This window comes from Eumetopias jubatus, unplaced genomic scaffold (genome assembly GCF_037043125.1).
Source record: "Eumetopias jubatus isolate StellerSeaLion01/CBP00866 unplaced genomic scaffold, mEumJub1_p1.0 scaffold_4, whole genome shotgun sequence".
NCBI lineage: Eukaryota > Metazoa > Chordata > Mammalia > Carnivora > Otariidae > Eumetopias > Eumetopias jubatus.
Window position 1 is genome coordinate 71,635,536 of NW_028274810.1, and position 27,418 is coordinate 71,662,953.

Genomic DNA, 27,418 nt, shown 5'->3' on the forward strand with positions numbered 1-27,418 from the left:
ACTGTATGTTCCTTTTTAGGGTCTTGGCACATTCTTTTTGTCTCAAATCTTCTTTTGCTCTTCTTTGCTCACTTAATTCCTACCTATTCTTCAGTCTTGGCTTAAATATAATTCCTCAGAATCTAACTTGGAATCCTCTTCCCATTTCTCTAGATTAGGTCTCCCTATTATATTTCCTTCAAAGCATTTCTCATAATTATGTAAAATTATATAATACTTGTTTAATGTCATCTTTTCCCATAGACTGTAGGCTTCATGAGGATAGGGACCATGCCTTTCTTGTTCAGGAATATATGCTAGGGATATATTATAGGCACATATTAACAAATAAAATATGTATCCATTTATTTTGTAGATATCCATTGAGCTCTGCCATGAACCAGGTACCGTTTTCAGTTCTGAAGTTACAGTAGTGAACAAAACAACAAAATATCTCTGCACTCATGGAATTTATATTTAAGAGCTGAGACATAATTAAATAGATGGTGGTAAATGCTATGAAGAAAAATGAAGTGAGGAAGGGAAAGTGAATAAGTAGTGCTGAGGCATATGGTGAATTTGTCTTGTTGCCCATAGAGACATACGGGGATTTAGAGTCTGGGCATTGAGGCATAACCTATGAGCTCTAGACTCCTTGAAGTGGTGGGGCATAAAGGATATTATGAAATTAGTCCTGAAAGTTTCAAGGCAATTAATGAAGCTATATGAGTGGGTTGAGCAAGGGGAGGATGGGGAATCTTGCTAGGATCACACAGAATCCTGGGTTCCTTCTGTTTCTCTTGCAAATGGTGGTGTGGAAGTTAAATTGATTTTAGGTGGAGCACATAGAGCTCTGGGTGTTTCCCTTGATTGCTGCTGATAGATTTATAAAGTACCAACCACGGGCAAAATCCTGTGGGACAAAAAATCTGCTTGGCTTTAATCTCTCCCTGCTCTTAAGAAACTCACAATCTAGTTGACAAGACACATATGGGAAAAATAATTATTTAAAAATAATTAAAACAGGATGTAATAAAGTAATAGAAATGTAAATTGCTAAAGGATTGAAGAAGGTGAGAATAATTGCAAAGGGTGTGGAGGCAGAAAGGAAGCTGGAAGGTGAAACAGGGTAGGGGAAGGTAAGATTTCAACTAGCAGAAGTAGTAGGGAGTGCATTTTTAAGCAAATGAACATTTCCATTTGAATGCCTTTCTTCTGCCTCAAACTTAGCATGTGTAAAGCAGATATTTTCCACAAACTCAGATCTTTTTCCTAATTTCCTTGTTTGTGATCATTCTCTCCAATATTCAGACTATAAACCTTGTAACCACTCTCTCCCTCTAAAAACCACAGTGTCTACCATTTATTGATTCATTGCAGTGATCCAGACTTTGTACTAAATGTTTTACATTATGCAGCTTGTATGATATGCTTTACGAAACTCAAAGTGAAAATGCAGTCCATCTCTTATTTCCCTAATTTAAATTATGACCAACCCAAGTCCCTATATACTGTATTTAACAGAAAGATCAATATCACCCTTTCCCATAATGTCAGAAATACATTTCGCTTTCCCCTGTGTTGTCTGAAAGCATCAAAGTGTTTTTTCATTCCAAACAGAAGGTGTATCTGATTTCCACTTCTAAACAGGGAGGAATCTTGGTGACTCTCAGTTGGCTGTTACTGTTGTTGACAGATGGTACAGATGTCAGATACCTCCATAGTCTGGTGCTGCTCGTCCCCACACAGCAAAATTTCACTGGCACAGCTTTTGGTGAAGGCTGGTAAAGTCCTTTCAAATGAGAATGATTCCATGGACAAGTTTACTCTCTCGGTGATCCAGTTGACCCAGGGTGTTCCTCTTTGTACATTTTTAGTTCCTAGTCTATTTAGGCATACAATAGAGTCTCTTCTTTTCTTTTTTCTTTTTTTTTTAAGATTTTATTTATTTATTTGACAGAGAGAGTGAGAGAGCACAAGTAGGGGGAACAGTAGAGGGAGAGGGAGAAGCAGACTCCCCACCAAGCAGGGAGCCCGATGCGGGGCTCGATCCCAGGACCCTGGGATCATGACCTGAGCCGAAGGCAGACGCTTACCCATCTGAGCCACCCAGGCGCCCCGAGTCTCTTCTTTTCTAAGGCCCTGTTGTCACAGAGAAGTTGTACTCAGCTAAGTTCAGTTATCCTCTCATTGTAGAGCCCACAATCAATGTCTCTTTATGAGAATCTCCCAAGAATAAAGCAGGTTTTTTTCTACTACCAAAATGCAAAATGCATCATATTGTGTTGCTCCCAGAGTCTTGTTTGTTTGACAGTTAATCCTCCCTGGTAACCAGGAATGGAGGGATCTAGAGTGTGGTATCTATTCTTCTCTTCTCTTCTTTTCTCTCCTCTGCTCTCCTCTCTTCTCTTCTCCTCTCTTCTCTTCCTTTCTTTTCTTTGCGAGAGAGAGAGCATAGCACACATGTGTGCAGTTGGGGGGCGGGAGGGAAAGAGAGAGCATCCTTTTTCTTTTTTTAAAGATTTTATTCATTTATTTGAGAGAGAGCATAAGCAGCCGGAGCTACAGGCAGAGGGAGAGGGAAGAGGAGGCTCTCCACGGAGCAGGGAGCCCAGTGTGGGGCTCGATCCCAGGACCCTGGAATCATGACCTGAGCCGAAGGCAGATGTTTAACCGACTGAGCCACCCAGGCTCCCCCAGAGAGAGAGAATCCTAACCAGGTTCCATTCCCAGCGTGGAGCCTGTTGCATCAGGCTCCATCTCATGACCCTGAGATCATGACCTGAGCTAAAATCAAGAGTCAGGCACTTAACCAACTGAGTGAGACACCCATGCGTCCCAAGAGTGTGGTATCTATTCTTTTTTTTTTTTAAGATTATTTATTTATTTATTTGAGAGCGAGAGAGCAGAGCAAGCAAGAAGAAACATGAGTGTGTGAGGGGTTGGCAGAGGGAGAGGGAGGAGCAGGGAGCCTGATGCCGGGCTCCATCCCAGGACCCTGAGCCAAAGGCAGATACTTACCCGATTGAGCCACACAGGCATCCCATGTGTTATCTATTATTGAGTCTCAAAATATTTTGCTACATTCTAATCACTAAACTTTCTTGCTTTCTTTATATTTACATAAAAAGTTAAACTACTTAAGTGACCTTTCTTAGTACAAAGGCCAGTTTCTTTGTTTTAAAAATAACTATCAGATACAATTCTGAAACTCTGATGTACCTAAGATCTCTTGGGCTGTTGCTACGATTATATATTACTGGGCCCCCTACTCCAGAGATTCTGATTGATTAGATCTGATATAAAACCTAGAAATCAGCATATTTTAACAAATGTGTGTTGATTCTGAAGCAGATGGTCTGCAGACCATCTTTGGGAAATACTAAAGAGTTTCTCTCACACTCGTGAGCTTTATGCCATTATAATTACTTGTCCCTGATCTCCCTCACTCTCTCCTCTCTCCTCCTTAAAGCCTTGCTCATGCCTTGCACATGTACATGTTCATATATGTGTTTAGGCACTATCTTCCCATATTTCCCTCTTCTGTGTGTGTGTGTGTGTGTGTGTGTGTGTGTGTGTGTGTGTGTTTCGGGGAGTGGGGAAGTAACATCTTCATTATTCTCCCAAATCTCTCTTTGTTCTTTAAAACTGTATTCAGGGGTGCCCAGGTGGCTCAGTTGATTGTCTGCCTTCGGCTCAGGTCAAGATCCTGGGGTCCTGGGATCAAGCCCCATGTTGTTGGGCTCCCTGCTCAGCAGGGAGCCTGCTTCTCCCTCTCCCTCTGTGTGCCCCTCCCCCATGCTTGCTCTTGTTCTCTCTCTCAAATAAATAAAATCTTAAAAAAAAAAAACTGTATTCAGATATCACCTTCTCTGTGACTCTCCCAGGTAGGAAAAGATGACTCATTTTTCCCCCCGTACTGCTTCTTATATATTTTAAGTACCACTCTAAATTGTTTGTTTACATGAGATTGTAAATTCCTTGAGGACAGGGAACAATATAGGTAAGAAACAATTAACAGCAGGCTGACTTCTAGAAAATTAGATAGAGCCTAGAGTAAGGTTTAATTGAGATCTGAAGTTTGAGCAATAACCAGATTAAGAGGTGTGAGGAAAGTGTCTCAAGTAGAGAGAATAACGTATGCCAAGTCCTAGAGGTGAGAGAGTGACACATTCAGGACTGACAGAGATTTAGTAAAGTTTGGCTAGGGTCAGATCAGAGAAGGTGTTGTAGGAGTCTTAAGCCAATTAGAAAACTAACTGCCGTTTGGAGAAAGAATTAGAATTAGGGTAAAAGTGGAGGCAGAGAGAGTGGGTTTTGAAAAACTATAGCTGTTAGAAAATAATGTTGATCTGGGTTAGTGGAACCCATAAAAAAGGTGGTTGGATCCTAGACATATATACAAAGTAATCAACATGACTTTGATTAGATATTGGGAGGATTGATGGGAAGGCAACAGTTGGAGACAAGAATGCCAGTTTTCTGGCCTTACGGTGGTACCATCTTGGCCTTGGTGCCAAGATAAAGGGGCTGGAGAAGGGGAAGGAATGTATTTGGCTGATGGAGTGCAGTGTTAGGTGAGAAAGATGTTGAGTTCAGTCTTTAACGTGTTGAATTTGAAATGTTCATGAGACATCCAAGTGTAGATAACAAGCGGTGTTTGGAAGAAAGAGAAAGAGGTTTGATGTTGAGAATAGGAGAGCAAGCTGATGAAGAAAACATAATATGAATGCCTGATAATGTTGTGGGCCCATGTAAAATTGGTGAACCTGAATTTTCAGTAGTACCATTCAACCTGATATTTGCAGTGTCTTGTCTGGTCTATACAGCAAGATGGATGAATCTCAAAAAACATTATGCTTAGTAAAAGAAACTTTACTCACAAGAATATATACAATATGATTCCATTCATATGAAATTCTAGAATGGGCAAGGCTAACCTATGGCCAAAAAAAAAAAAATAGAATAGTGGTTGTCACTGAAACAGGTAGGGGATTGAGACTGACTAGGAAGTGGATTGAGGGAACTTTCTAAGATATGGTTATGTTATCCCTTTGAAATACTGTTGGGGTCATTTGTTCTTGTTTGCATTCAGTTTTATAGTTTCTCCCCCCAATCTTTGTTGATTTAATTTTATTTTTTGAGCTTGTAGAACATTATGAACATGTTTGTGTAGTCAAAACTAGGCAAATATGCTCAAGGGGTATTACTCTTCACTGTATCCTTCTACCATTGTAGTTAATTAATTTCACTGGTTTCTGGTTTATTCTTCCTCTATTTCTTTTTGCAAAAATAAGCAGATACATTTATGTATTTTTATTTCCCAATTCTTTATCACACAAAAAAGCATGCTCTATTTTTATTAAAAAATTTTTATTATTGAAATATAGTGGACATACAATGTTAGTTTCAGATGTATAGCATATTGTTTGGACAGTTCTGTACATTATTTAGTGCTCACCATAAGTATAGTCACCATCTGTCACCATGCAATGTAATTACGATAATATTGACTATATTCCTTATGCTGTACTTTTCATCTCTGTGACTTATTTATTTTATAACTGGAAGTTTGTACCTCTTAATCCCCTTCACCTATTTCACCCAGCCTCCCCACACTCCTCCTGTCTGGCAGCCACCATTGTTCTCTGTGTTTATGAGTCCACTTCCATTTGTTTATTTATTTATTTTGTTTTTTAGCTTCCACATGTAAGTGAAATCATATGGTGTTTGTCTTTCTTTGCCTGACTTATTTCACTTAGCGTAATACCCTCTGGGTCCATTCATGTTGTCACAAGTAAAAAATAGCGTAGTTTATATACTCTTTGGAAATTCACTTTTTTCCCCCCACTTAACAATATATGCTGGAAATCACTCCATATCAGTTAATAGAGTTTTATTTTTAAACAACTGCACAGTACCTTAAGGTATGTATGCATTATAGTACTGGGGTTTATTCAGTCAGTTTCCTATGTTTGGGTATTATTTTGCTGCAATAAATAACCTTGCACACGATTATGTAGGTATTATTGCATAATAAATTCTTATTAGCGGGATTGCTGGGTCAAAGGATAAAACTGCATATGTAGCTTTGTAGTTATTGCCAAATCCCCCTTCAAAAGGGTTATACCATTTTCCATTCTCAGCAGCAGTTTATGAGTGCCAATTTCCACACGGACTCACCAAGAGAATGAGTTGTCATACTTTTAAATTTTTGCCCATTTAATGGGTGGGAAGTTGTAGTCAGTATATTTTTAATTTGCATTTTTTAAATTATGAGTGAATTTGAACATCTTTTCATATATTTAAGGATCATTTAAAAATTGAATGCATTTTTATATCTTCCTTTAAATTTTCTGTTGATGTCTTTTCTCCATTTTTTCCTCAGTATTTCAAAGGGCTTGTGAGGGATTTTTGCTTCAAATTGTGGAAGGGTTTTTGTTTTTTTCTCTCAATTTTTAAAAGGACATCCAGATTTTGTTGTCTTCCTTCTTGACTTTTAGAAGTCCTTTAGCAAGTTGTCATTTGTCTTTTGACTTTATGATGTTTGGGACCATACAATTGCTTCTTCATTTTTATGTAATCAAGTGTAACAGTCTTTTCTTTTGTTCATCTGGATTTTGATTATAGTTAAAAGCTTCCCCCCATGTCCGGGTTATAGAGAAACCTACCCATGTTTTCTTCTGGTACTTGTATAGTTTCATTCTTCTACATTTAAATCTCTGAGCCATATGGTATGAAAAGTAGACCTAATTTTATCTTTTTTTCCCCAGTTGTCCCAAAATCATTTATTTAAAAGTCCATCCTTGCCCTTGTGATTTGAAATGCCACTTTTATCATGTATTTCCAAACTGAGTCAGTTTCTGGACTTGCTGTTTTATTTCATTGGTCTTTCTGTGTACTCGTGTGCCAGTACTGTTATGCTGTTTTACTTTTAAAGGCTTTGCATATCTTATATCTGGTAGTAATACCTACTTAGAGCTTTCCCTTTTCAGTGCTTTCTTACCTATTGTTTTGTGTCTTTTTTTCCATATGAATTAATACAACTTGTCTAGCTCCAGAAAAAAAAGTTTGTTGGTGTTCATTATGTTAACTTAGGGCATACTAAAATTTTGATGATGTTGAAACATCCTAACTAAGAGTGAGGTACATCTTTGTTTTTTTTTTTATTTTTTAAAGATTTTATTTATTTATTTGACAGAGAGAGACACAGTGAGAGAGGGAACACAAGCAGGGGGAGTGGGAAAGGGAGAAGCAGGCTTCCTGCTGAGCAGGGATCCCAATGCGGGACTCGATCCCAGGACCCCGGGATCATGACCTGAGCCGAAAGCAGACGCTTAACGACTGAGCCACCCAGGCACTGCAAGAGTGAGGTACATCTTTGAACGAGCATTTTTGATCTTTACAGAATGTTTTATGGGTTTTTTTTCTTTTTTTAAAAGATTTTATTTATTTGACAGAGAGAGAGAGAGTACAAGCAGGGGGAGCAGCAGAGGGAGAGGGAGAAGCAGGCTCTCCAGTGAGCGGGGAGCCTGACGCAGGGCTTGATCCCAGGACCCTGGGATCATGACCTGAGCTGAAGGAGACTCTTAACTGACTGAGCCACCCTGGCACCCCTCTATATGCATTCTTATTGTCGGTCTGCTTCACCTTTTATTAAGAGTGGTATGTTAAAGCATTCTACTACTAGTGGTTTCTATCAATTTCTTATTTTTTCCTCTGGTGTTTCTTCTTTATATGGGTAGTTTTTGTCTTCATTTTTAATTTTGGCTTTTAACGTTATAAACTATCTTACTTTGTTTTATTTAATAATTTTGGCCTAATTCTACTTTGATAATAGGATTGCTTTCTTATTGTTTCCATTTCCTTACTATTTCTTTGCTTATTCCTTTTTTTTAAAAAAGTATTTCTAAATATCTGTTTTAGGTGTATATCTTATATGCAACATAGATTTAGATTTTCTTATGAGCCAATTGAAAATCTCTTTCAATAAGCGAATTAAGCCCATTTCCTTTTTTTTTTAAGATTTTATTTATTTGACACAGAGAACACAAGTAGGCAGAGCAGCAGGCAGAGGGAGAGGGAGAAGCAGGTTTCCTTTTTTAAAATATTAAAATTTCCATTTCCTTTTTAAAAATTTTTTTATTTGGGCACCTAGGTGGCTCAGATGGTTAAGCGTCTGCCTTCGGCTCAGGTCATGATCCTGGGGTCCTGGGATCAAGTCCCGCATTGGGCTCCCTGCTCTGCCTCTCTCTCTCTCTATCTCTCATGAATAAATAAATAAAATCTTAAAAAAATAAATAAAAATTTTTATTTAAATTCAATTAACATATAACGTATTATTGGTTTCAGAGGTAGAGGTCAGTGATTCATCAGTCTTATATAATACCCAGTGCTCATTACATCATGTACCTCCTTAATGTCCATTACCCATTGCCCCATTCCCCCACCTTCCTCTCTAGCAACCCTCAATTTATTTCCTATTTGGTTTGTCTCCCTCTCTGATTTTGTCTTGTTTTATTTTTTCCTCTCTTCCCCTGTAATCCTCTGTTTTGTTTCTTAAATTCCACATATCAGCGAGATCATATAATTGTCTTTCTCTGATTGGCTTATTTCACTAGCATAATACCCTCTAGTTCCATCCACATTGTTGCAAATGGCAAGATTTCATTTTTTTGATGGCTGAGTAGTAGTCCATTGTGTGTGTGTGTGTGTGTGTGTGTGTGTGTGTGTCTCACATCTTTTTTTTTTTTAAAGATTTTATTTATTTGACAGAGAGAGGCAGAGCTAGAGAGGGAACACAAGCAGGAAGAGTGGGAGAGAGAGAAGCAGGCTTCCCGCGGAGCAGGGAACCCGATGCGGGGCTCAATCCCAGGACTCTGGGATCATGACCTGAGCCGAAGGCAGACGCTTAATGACTGAGCCACCCAGGCGCCCCTACCACATCTTCTTTATCCATTCATCTGTCGATGGACATCTGGGCTCTTTCCATAGTTTGACTATTGTAGACATTGCTGCTATAAACATTAGGGTGCAGGTGCCCCTTCGGATCACTACATTTGTATCTTTGGGGTAAATACCCAATACTGCAATTTCTGGGTCGTAGGGTAGCTCTATTTTCAACCTTTTGAGGAAACTCCATACTGTTTTCCAGAGTGGCTGCACCAGCTTACATTCCCACCAACAGTGTAGTAGAGTTCCCCTTTCTCCGTATCCTCACCAACATCTGTTGTTTCCTGAATGGTTAATTGTAGCTATTCTGACCAGTGTGAGGTGGTATCTCATCATATTTTTGATTTGTATTTCCCTGATGCCGAGTGATGTGGAGCATTTTTTCATGTGTCTGTTGGCCATTTGTAGGTCTTCTTTGGAAAAATGTTTGTTTATGTCTTCTTCCCATTTCTTGATTGGATTATTTCTTCTTTGGGTGTTGAGTTTGATGAGTTCTTTATAGATTTTGGATACTAGCCCTTTATCTGATATGTCATTTGCAAATATCTTCTCCCATTCTGTTGGTTGTCTTTTGGTTTTGTCGACTGTTTCTTTTGTTGTGCAAAAGCTTTTTATCTTGATGAAGTCCCAGTAGTTCATTTTTGATTTTGTTTCCCTTGCCTTTGGAGACGTGTCTAGCAAGAAGTTGCTGCAGCCGAGGTCACAGAGGTTGCTGCCTGTAATCTCCCCTGGGATTTTGATGGATTCCTGTCTCACATTTAGGTCTTTCATCCATTTTGAGTCTATTTTTGTGTTTGGTATAAGGAAATGGTCCAGTTTCATTCTTCTGCATGTGGCTGTCCAGTTTTCCCAACACAATTTGTTGAAGAGATTGTCTTTTTCTTTTTTTTCTATTGGACATTCTTTCCTGCTTTGTTGAAGATTAGTTGACCATAGAGTTGAGGGTCCATTTCTGGGCTTTCTATTCTGTTCCATTTATCTATGTGTCTTGATTATTACAGCTTTGTAATGGAGTTTGAAGTCTAGGATTGTGATGCTACCAGTTTTAGTTTTCCTTTTCAACATTCCTTTGGCTATCCGGGGTCTTTTCTGGTTCCATACAAATTTTAGGATTATTTGTTCCAGCTCTGTGAAAAAAGTTGATGGTATTTTCATAGGGATTGCTTTGGGTAGCATAGACATTTTAACAATATTTATTATTCTAATCCATGAGCATGGAACGTTTTTCCATTTCTCTGTGTCTTCCTCAGTTCCTTTCCTGAGTGTTCTATAGTTTTATGAGTACAGATCCTTTGCCTCTTTGGTTAGGTTTATGCCTAGGTATTTTATGGTTTTGAGTGCAATTGTAAATGGGATTGACTCCTTAATTTCTCTTTCTTCTGTCTCATTGTTAGTGTATAGAAATGCAACTTATTTCTGTGCTTTGATTTCATATCCTGCCACTTTGCTAAATTCCTGTTTGAGTTCTAGCAATTTTGGGGTAGAGTCTATACACATAGAGTATCATGTCATCTGCAAAAAGTGAGTTTGCCTTCTTCATTGCCAATTTGGATGACTTTTATTTCTTTTTGTTGTCTGATTGCTGAGGTTAGGACTTCTAATACTATGTTGAACAGCAGTGGTTATAGTGGACATCCCTGCCATGTTCCTGACCTTAGGGAAAAAGCTACCAGTTTTTCCCCACTGAGAATGATATTTCGTGTGGGCTTTTCATATATGTTAAGCTCATTTCCACTTACTGATGTGACTGACATATTTGATCTGAATGCTATTGTATTATTATTTATGTTTTAATTTGCTGTATTATATACTGGGAGCTTTTCTTTTTTCTATGCCTTTGTTCTTTTAAGATTTCTTTTGGCATATGAAAAATATATTTTTTATTCTAGTGGTTATCTTTATGTTTATACTTTTTATCATGCCTTCAATAATTTTTTTAACTTAATCTTTTACTTTTTGGTTTGTCACTTTTATTTTTAATTTTTTTAAAAACTTTATTTTTAGGGCTCCTGAGTGGCTCAGTTGGTTGAGCGACTGCCTTCGGCTCAGGTCATGATCCTGGAGTCCCGGGATCAAGTCCTGCATCGGGCTCCCTGTTCAGCAGGGAGTCTGCTTCTCCCTCTGACCCTCCCCCCTCTCCTGTTCTCTCTCTATCTCATTCTCTCTCTCAAATAAATAAATAAATCTTTAAAAAAAACCCAAAAAACCTTTATTTTTATTTTTTTATTTTTTTAAAGATTTTTATTTATTTATTTGACAGAGAGAGAGACAGCAAGAGAGGGAACACAAGCAGGGGGAGTGGGAGAGGGAGAAGCAGGCCTCCCGCTGAGCAGGGAGCCCGATGCGGAACTCGATCTCAGGACCCTGGGATCATGACCCTAGCCGAAGGCAGATGCTTAACGACTGAGCCACCGAGGCACCCAAGACTTTATTTTTAAATAATCTCTGCACCCAACGTGGGGCTCAAACCCACAACCCTGAGGTCAAGGGTCACACACTCCACCGACTGAGCCAGCCAGGCACCCCTGTGGTTTGTCAGTTTTAAATGGTATCCTTTGAATCTTACTATTACCTTTACCATAGTTAATGATCTTATTTTACTTCCCTCTTTCTCTCTTTTTCCTCCCAGAGCATATAGCATATTACATTTATATACTATTTTGTCCTTTTAAAAATATAAGAGCTTTTACTTATTTTTATTGAGATGAAATTCACACAACACAATCATTTTAAAGTATATAACTTACTGGCTTTTGATGCATTCATAGAGTTGTGCGCCACTACCTTTCTCATATTTTGATACTTTCCCATCACCGCAGGAGAACACCCTGTATTTATTAAATTGTCATTCCTATCCTCTGGAAACCTCTAATCTGCTTTGTGTCTCTTGGGATTTGTTTATTCTGGGTATTTCATGTAAATGAATCATCCTATATGTGACCTTTTGTGTCTGGCTTCCTTCTCTTAATGTTTTCAAGTTTATCCAAGTTGTAGCATCGTACCTTTTTATTTTATGATTGAATAATATTCCATTGTATGGGCATACCACACTTTGTTTATCCATTCATCAGTTGATGGATATTAGGTTGTTTCTACCTTTTGGCTGTTATGAATAACACTGCTATAAACATTTCTGTACATGTTTCTGGGTAGTCATATGTTTTTATTTTTCTTGGGTATATACCAACGAATGTAGCTGCTGGGTCATACGGTAATTTTGTGTTCAACTTTTTAAGGAACTGCCAAATTGTTTTCTACATTTGCTGCACCATTTTACATAGCAACCAGCAATGCAAAAGGGTTTCTCTTTCTCTACATTGTTGTCAACACTTACGTTGCTTTGATTATGGGCAACATAGGGGATATGAACACTGTGGTTCTCATTTACATTTTCTTAATGACCAGTGATGTTAAACATCTTTTAATGAGGGGTGCCTGGGTGGTGCAGTCAGTTAAGTGTCCAGCTCCTGGTTTCAACTCTGATTGTGGGATCGAGCCCTGTGTTGGGATCTGTGCTCAATGTGGAATCTGCTTTGGACTCTCTCTCCCTCTCCCTCTGCACCCCCTTTCCCCCCACTAGCTCATGTGCTCTCTCTCTCTGGAATAAAGAAATAAATCTTAAAACCCAAACATTTTTTAAATGATTTTATTTATTTGTTTGACAGAGAGATAGAGCCAGAAAGCACAAGTGGGGAGAATGGCAGAGGGAAAGGGAGAAGCGGTCTCCCCTGTGAGCAGGGAGCCCCACACAGGGCTTGATCCCAGGACCCTGGGATCATGACCTGAGCCGAAGGCCAATGCTTAACTGACTGAGCCACCGAGGCACCCCAACCCAAATATTTTTTAATGAGTTTTTTATAGCAGCTTTTTATGGTAGTCTAAAAGTTATTATATTATTAATTTGTGTTTTCACATGATTTTAAGGGGGAAGTGGACACAATGTTGTTTTGTAAAATAAGTAATAAACTTGAAATAGATTTATTACAAAGATACATGTCATTTTTTAATATGAACAAATATTTGTGTTTGTACTCCCATGTGGGTGTCCTGGATAATGCCCCTGTTATAGGTAAATGAAAGCAAGATTTAACTCATGTAATACTGTTTATGTGTTTTTTCACATTATATTTTTAATTTAACTTGTTTACCTTAATTAATTTTGTTAGAAAGGTCTTAAAAGGCTTATATGTTCTGTCTTTTACTTATTAGATAATGCTATGTAATGTGTACCAATATGTAACATTACTTTCACCTATAAATCATAAATTTAACGACATGGCATAGGGGTTTAGTATACCTTATGTTGGCATAGTCACCCCATAAAGATCTATGCTAAATTGTATATTCAGTTGATGGCATTTATCATTAAGTCTGATAAGGTAGTATTATCTTTCAGTTAGTACTTGTAGATTACTGTGTTTTTAACAATTAGGTATTTTGAAGAGTTTGTTTTCTTTTGTCACTCTCCTAAGCAGCTGTGATCTTGTGGTATGTTGATTCAAATTGACAGGAGAAAAAGTTAATATAAATATTACAGGACAAGTACTATATTATAAGAAAAAGTGTCTGGTGTATCATAAAAGGGTTCAGTGTCTACCTTTAAGAAAGGAGAGGCCACTGAAAATTAGCTGTCCAAGCGAGGGTATCACTGTATATAGCTTTGTCTGCTCCTTTTAGAGAAACTTCATATGCTCTAGAATATGCAGTTAGCAAGGCTTTGGATCTCACAAAAGCCTGAATACATCTTTGATTGGTTATATATTAAAGGAAATAGCCCACAGCATGGTGCCAGACAAATGTAGAGCCCAACCAATTTGATCCTTAAGCAGGGAGAAGAATTCTATTCATCATTAAGAGGTTGGATTGTAAAATGTTGTAATTATTTCGGCCTAAATTGGTTTAAAGCTGGTTTTTTTTTTTCAATAAAACTTCTCTTCAAATTGCAAGGCAAGAAGACAGTTTTCATTTTGATGACCTTTCCTGCATTGTGTTTTTCTTCAAGTCCTCCCACCCTACCCTGTAACCTACTCTGTTTACTGTTCAAAGCTGAATCATAATGTGCATCTGGAGGGATCCTGAATCATGTGACTGACTGAAGTGTCTCTTGTCATTTATTAACATTCTTTGAATATCTAATTTTGACATAGTATTTGGTTATATCATGAAGAAACTTGCTCCTGATCTTGACTATTTTAGAGATGGGTGCATATTTAAAATTAGTTTTTCTCTTTTTGTTTATATAAAATTTTTTTTGGTTTTGTTTTTAAATTACAAAATGGAACAAAGAGTGACAGCCACATTAGGCCTTGACAGAGATCTTTTTACTTGAAGGACTACTCCTGTAATGAATGATTTTTATTCAAGTGAATATTCATATATTTCTCTGACTCTAATTTGTATGAAATGACAGACTGCAGACCATTTTGTTTGATTACAGTCCCTTCACCTTCATTATCTTTTATGTCTATTTAAACTCTGGACTTGCCATATCCATCTTGACCCTCCCCCCACATCTCTCTGTTTGTATTTTCTTTCATTGCAATTTTCTTCTTTTCTCTTCTGTGGGCATTCACAGATTGTTTTTGGAGTTCATTAAAAAGGGAGTGTGTTGTCTGGGTAGAAAATTACATTTGCATGCCTGAGAGAGGCCTAAGGGTTTTTGTGGGATTTGGCAAGGGTCCTGGCTCCCCCCCCCCCGCCCCGTTTTGGGAGGGAGGAATGAGAAAGGGGTAATAATAAGGGATTTTTGGAAAGGAGCAAAGTAAGAGTTGTTGAGGTGATTTCTTCTGTCCTCATTTTTTCTTTCCATATTACATATATCTAACTGATTTTCTTTTCTCTTTTTCCGCATGTATAAACCACTTGATTAACAATGGAACAGATTAGAAGCCTTTCTTAGAACTACTTTGAATGCACGTAGAGTTCTGCAAAGCAGGGACCTTTCCTATGATGGTAATTGTACATTTACTAGTGAAGCTGGCAAAGTTGCCATATATATATGTGTGTGTGTGTGTGTGTGTGTGTGTGTATATATATTCCCCCTTTTATTTGTAGTGATTGGAGTGGGGTTTATATACGAAAATTATTTCTTCAATATGACATTTCATGTAAACTGGTATCCTCTTAGAAAGTTTAGCCATGTTTTGAATTAGAATTTCTCACAGAATTTAGGTTTTTAGGTATACTTAACCCTGTCTGAAGTTGATAATGTTCATCTTTTTATTAAAGATAATAAAACCTGTATTAATGAAAAAAGATGACATCTTATCCAAAACTTTTCATTTATGCCGAAGGACTCTGTGTTACAGCAGTGAAAACTCAGGAAAATTCAGCTAGGTTTATAGTTAATACTAGAAATTGAGTGGTATAGGACCAAGGATGATCATGTTGTGGATCAGGAGTGGAGAGGGAAATCAGGGAATTAATTTGTGCTGTATTGGATATTCGTAGGAAAGTAAGTTGATTTATAATAGAGCAATAGAGTTAAATCCTTTTTTTTAAGTCTGACTGACTTATTACATACTTTATCCATTTAGCAAATATTTTTATTTGAATACATACTGTTCCATATACTCCCCTAACTACCAAGACTGCAGAGAGATAAGTAAGATATAATAGCTGTCCTTAGGGAGCTTATAGTTAGTGTGAGTATGTATATTTGCAGTTGTGTGTATATAATATCCATGAAGTCTGGAAACATAGATATTTATATATATATTTAAAATCAAAGAAGTCCTCGATGACAGGTATATTTGCCTGTTACTCTTTAGTTACCATATGGTGTGTGTTTGTGTGTGTATGTGTACGTGTGTTTGTGTGTGAACAAAGTTGATAGTGTAAGTGCTTAGAAAAGCTGTATGCAGAATAATTTGGACTGCATCATTAACTTCATTCTCTATTGGATATTCCCATTATCAGATAAACATACTTTTATTTCTTGCCTCTTAAAAAAAATCTTTTTTAAACTCTGTTAATTTCTGTCAGCTATTGTTCTATTTCTTTATTAGCTGTAGCAAAATTTTAAGAGGTTTCTATACTTGTTAACTCCCCATTTCTCTCCTCCTATTTTCTTTTAAACCCATTTCAGCCAGTGTTGACTATACTGTTCCCAATCTGTCCTCATCAAAGTCACCAATGACCTCTACATTGCTAATTGTCATTTCTTAGTCCTTGTCTAATTTGACTATCAGTAGTACTGATAACTGCTATCATGGTAGTATTTGATCACTCCTTCATCCTTGATTTATTTTCTTCACAAGGTTTCCAGGATAGACATTTTCTTAGTTTTTCTCTTTTCCTCATTGGCACCTACTTCTCAGTCTCTTTTACTTGTTCTTCCTCTTCTCTTTTTCCCCTTAAGAAAATATCACAGTAAAAAAATTGACTGTTTTGATGTACAGCTCTATGAATTTTAACATGTATATAGATTTTTGTAACTGGTACCAGAACAATTCCATCACCCCCAAAACCTTCCTCATGTCATCCCTTGTATAATTATAACTTAGAAGTCACCTGGAACTACCATTCTCCATCATTTTAGTTTTGTCTTTTTGAGAATATCATACAGCGTGTAACCTTTCTAGACTGGCTTCTTTTACTCAACATAATGCCTTTGGTATTTTCTCTGAAATGTTACATGTATCTATTGTTTGTTTCTTCTTATTGTTGACTAGTATCTTTTGTGTGGATGTACCACAATTTGTTTATCCATTTGCCTATTAAAGGACATTTGGATTGTTTCCAGTTTGGATTGTTTTTGGCAATTATGAACAGAACTGTTATAACATTGATAACCAGGTTTTCATTTCCCCAGGGAGAAATCCCAGTAGTAGGATTGCTCGGTAATATGGTAAGTATATGTTTCGCTTTGTAGGAAACTGCCAAATGCTTTTCCAGAGTGCCTGTACCATTTTGCATTCCCACCATCAACACATGAAAGCCCCAGTTGTTCTGTATCCTTACCAGCACTTGGGATTGTTAATATTTTATTTTATTTTTTTTTAAATTTTTTTTTAAGATTTTATTTATTTATTTGAGAGAGAGAGAATGGGAGACAGAGAGCACGAGAGGGAAGAGGGTCAGAGGGAGAAGCAGACTCCCCGCTGAGCAGGGAGCCCGATGTGGGACTCGATCCTGGGACTCCAGGATCATGACCTGAGCCGAAGGCAGTTGCTTAACCAACTGAGCCACCCAGGCGCCCGGGATTGTTAATATTTTAAAATTTTATCCATTCTCATTAGTATGTGGTAGTATCTCATCATAGTTTTAATTTGCATTTCCCTAAGGGCTAATAATAATGTCAAACATCTTTACATGTGGTTACTCGCTATTTGTAGATTTTCTCAGAGAGGTGTCCAAATCTTTTGCCTATTTTTGAATTGAGTTTTCTCATTGTGGTTTTGAGAGTTCATTATGTATTCTGGTGTAAGTCCTTCATTGGGTATGTGTTTTGCAAATATTTTCTCCCACGCTATGGCTTGTTTTTACGTCTTTTTAGTGGTATCTTTGATAGAGCAAAGATTTTTTTAACATTAATGAAGTCCAACTTATCAGTTTCTTCTTTTTATGTATTATGCTTTTGGTGACATGTCTAAAAACTCTTTGTGTAACCCCAGGTCACAAAGATGTTCAGTGTTTTACTCTAAAAATTTTATACTTTTACATTTTACATTTAGTCTGTAATCCATTTTGAATTATTTTTTGTACAAAAGGTGAAGTTTAGGTCATTCTTTTTTTTCTTTCATATAGATGTTCAGTGTCCAACCCTATATGTTGAAAAGACTATTCTTATTTCATTTAATTGCTTTTGCATGTTTGTCAAAAATCAGTTGGCTATATTTGTGTGGATCTATTTCTAGATTCTCTGTTCTGTTTCATTGATTTATGTGTTTATCCCATTGCCTTACTGTCTTGATTACTGTATTTATAGTAAGTCTTTTTCTTTTTTAAAGATTTTATTTATTTGAGAGAGAGAGAGTGTGAACATGAGCACGGGGGAGGGGCAGAGGGAGAGGGAGAAGCAGATTCCCTGCTGAGCAGGGAGCCCCATGCTGGACTCAATCCCAAGACCCTGGGATCATGACCTGAGCCGAAGGCAGACACTTATTAACTGACTGAGGCACCGAGGTGCCCCAGCTTTGATGATTCTTATCACCACTGCTTATTAGCACTTATTGCTGCTGCTGCCTTCATATTGCCACTATAGGATTGCCTGGGGGTTTGGGTATGAGAGAATGGAGAAAAGAAAGAGAAAAAATGGGGGATTTTCACACTCTCCGAGTATTAGGAGTTCCCTTTCCTGCTCTCAGCCAGAAAAAGGGCTTCTCTTGGAGCTGTCTCTAGGTGTACCCCAGTTTTCACTGCTAGATTTTTTTTGATGTGTTAAATTCAGGCTTTAGGATACTAGAGGGGAAAAAAAAAACCCAGATATGTTGGAATTCGGGTCTTCCCCAGTCCTTCTGCTAATAATGACTTTTCAGAGTTCTCAAATACTACTCCATGCATTCTGTTCAGGTTTTGTATTTGCATTCAGTAGGAGTGATAGAATGAAGTGTGCTTACCCTATCTTATCCAGCTCCAGAATCCCTATCATTTTGCTTTAAACTATTTATGTCTATATAGTGGGTTTCTTAAAGGCAGCATATGGTTGTGTCTTACTTTCTTATCCAACCTGATAATCTTTGCCTTTTTAGTGGGATGTTTAGACCATTTACTGGATATTATTGATACAGTTGTGATCAAATCCACCAAGTACTATTTATTTTTCTATTTGTCTCATCTGTATTTTGTTCTCTTTTTCTTATTTTTCTGCCTTCTTTTTGGATTACATATCTTTTATGTTTCCATTTTATTTCCTTTTTTTGTTTATTAGCCTGTAATTCCTTGTGTGCCTGTTTGAGGGTGTATAGTATACACCAGGGACCAACAAACTTTTTCTATAAAGGTCCATATAGTAAATATTTTAGATTTGGTGCACTATACTATCTTTGTCATAACTATTTGACTCTGCCATTTTTGTACAAAAGCAGCCAGACACAATATGTAAATGAATGACTCTGGCTGTGTTCCAATAAAACTTTTTTTTTAAAGATTTTATTTATTTATCTGTCAGAGAGAAAGAGAGCACAAGCAGAGGAGGAGAGGCAGGCAGAGCAGGCAAGGGAGAAGCAGGCTCCCAACTGAGCAAGAAGCCCAACATGGGACTCGATCCCAGGACCCTGGGATCATGACCTGAGCCAAAGGCACACGCTTAACCGAATGAGCTACCCAGGCGTCCCTCCAATAAAAATTTATTTATGAAAACAGGGAGCAGGCCAGATTTGGCCTGCAAATTATAGTTTGCCAACATCTGGTCATATCTTTAATTTAACACAGTCTACTTTCAAGTGATATTATAGTACTTCACTTATAATATTATAATGTTTCTACAATACATTTCCATTTCTGGGGCACCTGGGTGGCTCAGTCTGTTAAACTTATGCCTTTGGCTCAGGTCATGATCCCTGGGTGCTGGGATCCTTGGGCTCCCTGCTCGGCAGGGTGCCTGCTTCTCCCTCTCCCTCTCCCTCTGCCCCTTCCCCGCTCGTGCTTGCTTTCTCTCTTTCTCTCAAATAAATAAATTAAATTAAATAAATTAAATCTTTAAAAGAAATATTTCCATTTCTTCCCTACCAGCCTTTGCACTCTTGTTTTCTTATATTTTACATATGATAAATTTTTTGTTATTGTTTTTACTCTGAACAATTATATTTTCTAGGATCATGGGACCCCTGAGATCATAACCTAAGCCAAAGGCTTAACTGACTGAGCCACCCAGGTGCCCCTATTTTCAGGAGATTTAAATAAAAAATGAAATCTTTTAAATTTATCTACATTGTTACAGTTTCCAGTGCACTTTGTTTTTTTGTGTGTGTAAATACAGATTTCCATATGCTATAATTTTCCTTCTGCCTAAGGACTTCATTTAAAATTTCTGCTGCTACTGAATTCTTCCAGCTTTTTTAAGGCTGTGAAAGTATTTCACTTTTATTTATTTTTTAAAGATTTTATTTTATCTTTAGAGAGAGAATGCATGAGTGGGGAGAAGGAGAGGGAGAAAGAGAGAGAATCCCAAGAAGGCTCCATGCTCAGTGTGGAGCCTGACGCAGGACTTGATCCCATAACCCTGAGATCATGACCTGAGCCAAAATTAAGACTTGGACGCTCAACCGACTGAGCCACCCCTCACTTTTATTTTTAGAAAGATTTTTTTGTGGAATGTAGAATCTGAGTTGACTTCCCGTCACCGCCCCCCCCCCCTTCAGTACTATAAAGATATTTCTCCATTCTCTTCTGGCATGCATTGTTTCTGTCAAGAAAGCTGCTGTCATTTTTATCTTTATTCTTCTTTATATAATATTTCTTTATTTCGCTGGCTCTTGTTAAGATTCTCTCAGTAAAAATAACAGCTTTATTGAGATATAATTCAAATACCATAAAATTCACCTTTTTAAAGTGTATACTTTAGTGGGTTTTAGTGTATTCACAAAGATGTACAACCATCATCACTAATTTTAGAACTTTGTCACTCAAAAATGAAACCTGGTGCCTATATGCAGTTGCTCTCAATACTCCGCCACTGGCAACCCCTAATCTAATTTCTGTCTCTATGGATTTGTCTTTTCTAGACATGTGATGTTTATGGAGTGATACAATACGTGTAGTCTTTTGTGATGGACTTCTTTTACTTGGCACAATGTTTTCAAGGTTCATTCATGTTATAGCAGTACTTTATTCCTTTTTCGTGCCAAATATTCCATTCTATGAATAGATTACATTTGTTCAGCTCATGAACATTTAGCTTGTAGCCGTTTCTTGGCTCTTATGAATGATAATGCTATGAACACTTGTATATAAGTTTTCAGCTGGACATTTGTTTTCACTTCTCTTGGGTAGATACCTAGCAGTGGAACTGCTGGGTGAATATGGTCACTCTGTGTTTAATATTTTCAGAAGCTGCCTGTTTTTGGAAGTGACTACAGCATTTTACATTTCCATCAGCATTTATGAAGTTCCAGTTTCTCCACATCCTTGTCAATACTCATTATTGGCTGTCTTTTGATATTAGTCATCCTAGAAAAAAAAATTAGTCATCCTAGTGGGTCTGAAGTGGTCTCTTACTGTGATTTTGATTTATATTTTTCCAATGACTAATGATGTTGAGCATCTTCCCATGTACTTCTTTTTCCAAAGAAGATACACAAATACTTGATAATGTCTATTCAAATCTTTTGCTCATTTTTAACATTGACTTGTCTTTTTTTTAAGATTTTATTTATTTATTTATTTGCGAGAGAGAGAGAGAGCACAAGCAGGGGGAGGGGCAGAGGGAGAAGAGAGAGACTCTGAATCTCAAGCAGACTCTACACCCAGCATGGAGCCCAAGCGGGGTCGGGACCCTGAGATCATGATCTGAGTTAAAATCAAGAGTAGGGCATTAACCAACTAAGCCACCCAGGTGTCCCAATATTGATTTCTCTTTTTATTGTTGAGCTGTAAGGGTTCTTTATATATTCTGGGTACATTTCCCTATCAGATATATGATTTACAAAAAATTCTTCCATTCTGTGCATTTTTATACTTTCTTAATAGTATCCTTTGAAGTCAAAAAGGTTTTAATTTTGATGAAGTCCATTTACTTATTTTTTTTTCTTTCATTGCTTTTGCTCTTGGTGTCATATCTAAGATATTATTGCCTAACCCAAGGTCACAGAGACTCCTTTGTTTTCCTTAAGAGTGGTATAGTTTTAGCTCTTGCATTTAAGTGTATGGTCCATTTTGAGTTAATTTTGGTGTATGGCATGAGGATGTAGTTTAACTTTATTCTTTTGCATGTGAATATCCATTTTCCCAGTACCATTTGTAGAAAAAGATGATTTTTTCCCACATTGAATGGTCTTGGCACCCTTGTTGAAACTCAGTTTACCATAAATGTAAGAGTTGATTTCTATGCTCTCAATTCTATTCTATTTAAATATATGCTTTTATATATTTATATATACTCTCTTTATGTCAGTATCACACTGTCTTGATTACTATAGCTAAATAGTAAATTTTGAAATTGAGAAGTGTGAGTTTTCCAATTTTGTTCTTTTTCAAGATGGTTTTGGCTATTGTGGGTGCTTTGCATTTCCATATGAATTTTAAGATCAGTTTGTCAGTTTCTCCAAAAAAGATAGCCAGGATTTTGACAAGTATTACAGTGAATATGTAGATCAATTTGGGTAGTATTGCTATCTTAACAATACAGGATATAAGCAAAAATCCATTTATACTGCCTTTTGTGTTTATCTATATAGTTACCTTTATCAGTGCTCTTTTTCTTGGGTTCATTTGAATTAATATCTAGTGTCCTTTCATTTTAGTTTAAAGGACTCACTTTACTAGTCTTATAGAACAGATTTGCTAGCAGTGAATTCTGTTTTTATTTGTGACTGTCTTAATTTCTCCTTCCTTTTTTTAATTTAAAAATTTTTGATGTGGTAAAATACACATAACATAAAATTTACCATGTAACTATTTTTAAGTATACAGTTCAGTGGTATTAAATACATCCATAATGTTGTATAACTGCCACTATACATGTTCACAAATCTTTTCAACTTGTAAAACTGAAACCCTATACCCATTAAACAAAGCTGCCCATTTCCACCCGTCTTTCTAGTCCCTAGCAACCAGTTTTCCTTTTTTTTTAAAGATTTTATTTATTTGAGAAAGAGAGCACACCGTGCACAAGCACAAGAAGTGGGGGAGGGGCAAAGGGAAAGGAGGAAGTGGACTCTTTGCCTAGCAGGGAGTCCAACTTGCGACTTGATCCCAGGACCCTGAGATCACGACCTGAGCCAAAGGCAGACACTTCACTGAGCCACCCAGGCACCCCCACAGTTTTATTTTCTGTCTTTGTGATTTTGAGTACTTTTAGTACTCGTATAGGTGAAATCATACAGTATTTGTCTTTTTGTCACTGGCTTATTTATTTAGCATAATGTCTTCAAGCTTCATCCATGTTTTAGCATATTGCAGACTTTCCTTCCTTCTTAAGACTGGTTAATATTCCATTATATGTATATCTACATTTTGCTTGATGATTTATTGCTTGATGGACTCTTGGATCATTTCCATGTTTTAGCTATTGTGAATAATACTGCTATGAACATGAGTATACAGATATCCCTTTGAGAAGTAAGTGCTGGATCATATGGTATTTTTTTTTTTTTTTGCTGTCTATAACAGACTCATTTTATTTGAGATATAACTTTTATAATATACTAGTTTTATTTATAATTTTTTAATTTTAATTTTTTATGTTTCAAGTTTTTATTTAAATTCTAGTTAGGTAATATACAGTGCAGTATTGATTTCAGGAGTAGAACTCAGTGATTTGTCACTTACATGTAACACCCAGTGCTCATCACAAGTGCTCTTCTTAATACCCATTACCCATCCCCCACCCATCTCCCCTCCAGCCACCCTCAGTTTGTTCTCTATAATTAAGAGTCTTGGGGGAGAAGGGCTCTTTCCTTTCCATCCAGTGGCAGCCATCAGGTCAAAGGTAAGCCAAGATGGGCACTTATAAGTACATCCAGGAGCTGTGGAGAAAGAAGCCATCCAATGTCATGGGCTTTTCTCTCAGGGTGTGTTGCTGGTAGTATGCCCAGCTCTCTGTGCTCCACAGGGCCCCCTGCCCAACCAAGCCTGATAAAGCACGCAGACTGTGTTACAAGGCCAAGCAAGGTTATGTCATATATCGGACATGGTGGCCGGAAATGCCCAGTTCCTAAGGGTGCTACCTACAGCAAGCCTGTCCATCATGGTGTTAACCAGCTAAAGTTTGCCCCAAGCCTTCAGTCTGTTGCAGAGGAGTGAGCTGGACACCACTGTGGGGCTCTGAGGGTCTTGAATTTTTACTGGGTTGGTGGAGATCGCATGTACAGATTCTTTGAGGTTATCCTCATTGATCCATCCGTAAAGCCATCAGAAAAATCCTGACACCCAGTGGATCACCAAACCAGTCTACAAGCACAGGGAGATGCGAGGGCTGACATCTGCCGGCTGCAAGAGCCATGGCGTTGGAAAGGGTCACAGAATTGGTTCTCACTGTGAGACATAAGAGAAGACACAATACTCTACAGCTCCACCATTAGCGCTGATATAAATAATGTTTATAAAATCCTTACCTAATAAACAATTTAGGACAGTTATAGCTGCTTCAAAGTATTCTTTAATTTGTCTGTTAAAATTAGCTGCAGATTGTTCCATGAATGCATTGTCAAATTATGAAAGTGCAATAATGTTTGAAGACTATAAGTGAAGGTGTATCTTGTTTTTAGTAAGATAAATGCTTTTGTCTTTGCTTTATCTTTTTAGGGAGTTTATATGTCAGTATTTTAAAATGCTGTTTGGTATAATAGGTGTAAAATACATTTTGTAAAGGTGGAATGCAGAAACTAGCCATGTAGATTTGTTGGTGTATGTAATGAAACCTACAGCTTCTTTGGGGTGATGTAATGCTCTGGTTTACTCTCAAATGGCTGTTTTTAGGAGTTTGGGAAGAACAAGCTTTTAAAATTGGATCTTGCTTGGAAATGTGAAGAGTATCCTAATCTTTTATCATGATCATATACAGAATAATGTCAACTAGGAACCACATTTTTAGGTTGAATCCAGTATTTTTCAGGGGTCTTACACTCAATTAAGTGATTTCCAGAAAACAGCAGACTGAAAGCCTCTTGAGACCTAAATTTCTTTCCACTCAAAAAGAGATCCTAAACCGTATATATTTTGCATGTAGAGGTTGTTCAGCTTAAGGAGTAAATGCTTATTAAACTAAAAAAAAAAAAGTCTTTATGGTTTGCCTCCCTCTCTTTTTTTCTTAAAGATTTATTTATTTGGGAGAGAGCATGCATGCAAGCATAGGAAGGGGCGGGCAGAGGGAGAAGGGACAGAGAGAATCTCAAGCAGACTCCCCTCCCAGAATGGAACCCAACACAGGGTTCAATCTCACAACCCTGAGATCATGACCTGAGCCAAAATCAAGAGTCAGATGCTTAACCAGCTGAGCCACCCAGGTGCCCCAACTTTCTCTTTCTCCTTTTTATCCCCTTCCCATATGTTCATCTGTTTTGTTTCTTATTTTATTTTTGTTTCAAGTTTTTTTTTTAAGATTTTATTTATTTGAGAGAGAGAGAGTGAGACAGAGAAAGCACAAGAGGGGGGTGGGTCAGAGGGAGAAGCAGACTCCCCACTGAGTGGGGAGCCCAATGTGGGACTGGATCCTGGGACTCCACGATCATGGCCTGAACCAAAGGCAGACACCTAACTGACTGAGCCACCCGGGCGCCCCTCAAGTTTTTATTTAAATTCTAGTTAAAATGCAGTGAAATATTGGTTTCAGGAGTAGAACTCAGTGATTCATCACTTACATGCAACATCCAGTGCTCATCCCAACAAGTAACCTCCTTAATACCCATCACCCATTTAGGCCATCCCCTGCCCACCTCCCCTCCATCAACCCTCAGTTTGTTCTCTATAGTTAAGAGTCCCTTATACTTTGCCTCCCTCTCTTTTTTTTCCCCCTTCCCCTGTGTTCATCTGTTTTGTTTCTTAAATTCCACATGAGTGAAATCATACGGTATTTGTTTTCTCTTACTGACTTATTTCACTTAGCATAACACACTCTAGCTCTATCCATGTGGTTGCAAATGAGAAGATTTCATTCTTTTTGATGGCTGAGTAATATTCCATTGTATATATACCACATCTTCTTTATCCATTCATCAGTTGATGGACTTTTGGGCTCTTTCCATAATTTGGCTATTGTTGATAATGGTGCTATAAACATCAGGTTGCAAACGTCCCTTCGAATCAGTATTTTTGTATCCTTTGGGTAAATACCTAGTAGTGTAATTGCTAGGTCATAGAGTAGTTCTAGTTTTAACTTTTTGAGGAGCCTCTATACTGTTTTCTAGAGTGGCTGCACTAGTTTGCATTCGCATCCACAGACCCGTTTCTCTGCATCCTCACCAACATCTCTTGTTTCCTGTGTGTGTGTGTGTGCGTGTTTTAAAGATTTTATTTATTAGAGAGAGAGAGTGTAATGAGGAGGAACAGAGGGAGAGAAGCAGACTCCCTGCTGAGCAGGAAGCCTGATGCGGGGCTCCATCCCAGGACCCAGAGATAATGACCTGAGCCCAAGGCTTAACTGACTGAGCCTCCCAGGCACCCCTCCTGTGTTGTTAATTTTAGCCATTCTGGGGCACCTGGGTGGCTCAGTTGGTTAAGCGGCTGCCTTTGGCTCAGGTCATGACCCCGGGGTCCTGGGATCGAGCCCCGCATTGGGCTCCTTGCTCAGCGGGGAGCCTGCTTCTCCCTTGCCTGCCACTCCCCCTGCTTGGGCTTGCTCTCTCCTTCTCTGTGTGTCAAATAAATAAATAAAATAAAATCTAAAAAAAAATTTTTTTTTAGCTATTCTGACAGGTGTTAGGTGGTATCTCATTGTAGTTTTGATTTGTATTTTCCCTGATGATGAGTGATGTTGAGTATCTTTTCATGTGTCTGTTGGCCAAATGTATGTCTTCTTTGGAAAAATGTCTGTTCATGTCTTCTGCCATTTCTTAACTGGAGTATTTATTTTTGGGGTGTTGGGTTTGATAAGTTCTTTTTTTTTTAAGATTTCATTTATTTATTTGACAGAGAAACACAGCGAGAGAGGGAACACAAGCAGGGGGAGTGAGAGAGGGAGAAGCAGGCTTCCCGCGGAGCAGGGAGCCCAAAGTGGGGCCCGATACCAGGACCCTGGGATCATGACCCGAGCCGAAGGCAGACGCTTAACGACTGAGCCACCCAGGTGCCCCTTGATAAGTTCTTTATAGATTTTGGATACTAACCCTTTATCAGGTATGTCATTTGCAAATATCTTCTCCCATTCTGAAGGCTGCCTTTTAGTTTTTTTGGTTGTTTCCTTTTGCTGAGCATCTTTTTAGTTTGATATAGTCCCATTTATTTAGTTTTCCTTTTGTTGCCTTTACTTTTGGTATCATATCTGATAAATCATTGCTGAGACCATATCTAGGGGCTTACCTTCATGTTTTCTTCTAGGACTTTTATGACTTCAGGTCATACATTCAAGTCTTCATTTCATTTGAGTTAGTTTTTGTGCATAGTGTAAGATAGTTGTCCAGTTTCATTTTTTTGCATGTGGCTGTTCAGTTTTCTCAGCACAGTTTTTCGCCTTCCTCTCTGATATGGATGCCTTTTATTTCTTTTTCTTGCCTATTTACTCTGGCTCAGACTTCCAGGCTATGACCAATAAGAGTAGCAAGAGTTGGGTATGCTTGGGTTGTTCCTGATCTTAGAGGAGAAGCTTTTAGTTTTTCACTTTTGAGGATGATGTTGGCTATGGGCTTGTCATAGATGGTCTTTATTATGTTGAGGTACATTCTCCCTAAAT

At 37.8% G+C, this 27,418-nt stretch overlaps 1 protein-coding gene and 1 pseudogene across 1 annotated transcript in view; both read left to right on the forward strand.

Moving 5' to 3' along the window:
- ZSWIM5 (zinc finger SWIM-type containing 5) overlaps positions 1 to 27,418 on the forward strand; it is a 214,732-nt gene that overhangs the window by 39,618 nt on the left and 147,696 nt on the right. The gene's annotated exons all lie outside the window — the stretch shown is intronic.
- On the forward strand, positions 23,532 to 24,079 carry LOC114224153 (large ribosomal subunit protein eL15 pseudogene; annotated as a pseudogene).